This window comes from Pteropus alecto, unplaced genomic scaffold, assembly GCF_000325575.1.
Source record: "Pteropus alecto unplaced genomic scaffold, ASM32557v1 scaffold270, whole genome shotgun sequence".
Lineage (NCBI taxonomy): Eukaryota > Metazoa > Chordata > Mammalia > Chiroptera > Pteropodidae > Pteropus > Pteropus alecto.
The window spans coordinates 6,051,638-6,054,576 of NW_006430735.1; the positions used below are offsets into that span (position 1 = coordinate 6,051,638).

At 40.2% G+C, this 2,939-nt stretch overlaps 1 pseudogene; it reads right to left on the reverse strand.

Moving 5' to 3' along the window:
• Window positions 1–2,820: 2,820 nt before the first annotated feature.
• LOC112485224 lies at window positions 2,821–2,939 on the reverse strand (annotated as a pseudogene).

The window sequence follows — 2,939 nt, forward strand, 5'->3', positions numbered from 1 at the left end:
ATGCATGGTACTTTCCCTTCTTGACGCCATTGTTAGAATTGTTTTTTTCACCTGGAAAGTTTCATTTTCATTTTTCCTTGTCAAAATCCTTTACAAACACCTCTTCTATTTTCATAGTCACACACACACACACACACACACACACACACACACACACACACACAGTGATCTCCTCCTTCTGTAAACATCATTGCTTTTTTTCTCCTCTATACTCTAGATCTCCTCATTCTCTGTCTTATCTCAGTGGTTTTCTCTTAAAGTTGGATTCTATTCCTTAAAGGCAAATACTCTTATCTTCCTCTTTTTACTTCTGCAGCTCCTCATCAAATGACTTGCACATACCAGACACCAAACAAGAATTTGTTGAATTGAATAGAAAACTCAGGTTTTGTTTTTAAAACACTCAGTTACTATCCAGAGACAAGTGTGAGTAAATTAAGGAAGGAAGGGGATTAACACCATTAGAGTGAAGCTTTGGAAAGATTATTTTATCTGGGTTGGAAAAGAATGGAAATGCATTATCAGACAACCACAGTAGCCCAAGGGCAAGGGAAAACCATTGCTTTCATAATAGCAAAGATGGCAGGAACCATTTCAAAATGACACCTTATGGGATTTGGTACATAATTGGAAATAAGGTAAGGGAGAGAAAGGATTAGGAATAAATAATATGTTTCAGATCCTGATTCTGGATATTGGGATGATGACAGTATCACTCACCAAAATATCAAGATTTGGAGAAGAAGGTAATGAGCTCAGTAGCTGAGATGTCAGTGAGCCACCCTGATGAAACTATCACAGAGACAGTGAGAAAGATGAGAATGAGGCTTAGAGAAGCAGGGGAACCCAGAAACAAGGTTTAGGAGTCAGTCATATAGCTGAGACCAAGGGGCAATATAGGATCTGTGATGTGGGCAAAGAAGAAGTGCTGGTGGAGCCAAACTGATAGAAGATAAGGAGTGAAGGAGGAGTGAGAATGTCAGGCCTGAGAGAGGAGAAAGTGATTTCCTCAACAAGTGTGTTAGTAAAAAGAAGGTGATCAGTGCCTCCATAGCTTGAGGGGATAGTAGGGTTCAAAAAGGTTTCATTTGTTTTTAGGTTGTATGAGACTAGAACTTGTTTGTTGACAGAAGGAAAGGAACTTGAAAGTAGGAGATTTTGAAGCTGTGAGAGAGAGAACTTAATAAGCAAAGTCTTGAAGGAGGTGGGATGGCTTTGGAAGAAGAGAGGAACTGCTCCTCTGAAAGAGAAGGAATAAAAGGGGGAAGAGTGAAGAATCGCATAACTCAAGTAAAGAGAGTGAAGGGAACTCACGTCCACATAATCTTATCTACTAGAGCATGAAGGTAGATGGTGTACCAAGGGCGGCTCAATTTGTGAAGCTGGAGTTACATGAGAATGATCTAGAGACGAATGTCTCAGGGAAGTGGCAAAGATGATACAAAGGATGGCAACGCAGCAGTGAGGTTCCAGGATTCCCTTCAGATGGACATATCTTTTCCTGAAAAATTCCTACTCACCTTTCAAGACCCAGCTCAAATGTTCCTTTCTCTGGTCCATCCAGGTGGAAACTGAACTTATGGGAATCATACTCCTCTTACCCCACACCCTGAAATCTTTATGAAAGTATTTACCTTGTATTCAAGTTCGATGTTCACTCATTTATCTCTCCCACTAGTTCTTGAGTTTCTCAAAAGTCATAATTCACCTCTGTATTCCCAGTGCCTGGCAACATGGTCAGCACATATTAAGTGCTCAAAAAATGAAGAGCTAATGAATGAAGGAATGAATATATGAATGAATGATAATTCCTCCCCTGGCAGAAGCTGACTTCTGCTCAGTGCATTTACTAGAGCAGAGAGAGATCTAAGGAGAGGCTGGCCATCCCTGGCTACAGAGATCAAGGAAAAACTGCACATGTGGATACACGTGAAATAAAAGCAAACAAGAACAATAATAGCTGTGAAATAAATGTGAAACTCCAATGTTTTTTCTCAAAACCCACATGTAGTTTTGAATAGCAGGGGATAAGAGTGGGAGGATGGGAAACTGAATGAAAAAAGTAACAGGCCCAAGAGATAATTTACAGTTGGGAATGGAATGACTTCCTAAATCGTAGAGTGTGTGGTCCAAAAAGCAGAGCACTGCAGATGCAGTTACTGTAAAAAAACACTCATGACTTTTTTTTTTTTTTTTTGGCATAAAGGTCTGTTTTGAATCTGTCGCTCTAGCAGCACACAACCTTGCCTTAAAAAGCAACAGCTCCATGAATTCCTCTTTCAGAAGAAATTCAGTTTAATGTGAATATATGTTACCTCGCGACACTGGTTATGCTCTTTACTCAATCCCTCCATATGCTCAGTGTGTCTATCTTAATTCCTCACAACAGTCCTGCAAGGTAGATATGATTATCCCTATTTTACACACACAAAGAAACTGAGGCAAGGAGCAATTATGTGAGTAACCCAAATCACATTAGTACCCAGGGCCAAGATTAAAGACCAAGTCTTTCTGACTTCAAACCATATTCTTCCCACTATATGAAGCAGATACTCCATCAAAAGTAATAAGTAAAGGGTAGTGATGGGGACATCCACAGAATCAAAGCCAGCTTCATGGGCAAGCTATCTGATAAAGTGCACGGGGCCCTGTGCTTAGAAGAGCCCTATGTTTGATTTAATATTCCGCTATTGCTGTCTTGAAATTCTTAAGAATATATTTTTGGGAGGGACAAGGCAACCCTTGGCTGACCTCACAGATTGCAAGGACTTTGTCAGCTTACAATCCTTTCTCTTTTTTATTTTTTATTTTTATTTTTTATACCTACAGCACCTGGTATTCCTCAGTGTTCTCTCATCCAAGTACTAACCAGGCCGAACCTTGCTTAGCTTCTGTGATCAGACGGGATCAGGCTTGCTCAGGGTAGCATGGCCATAGAC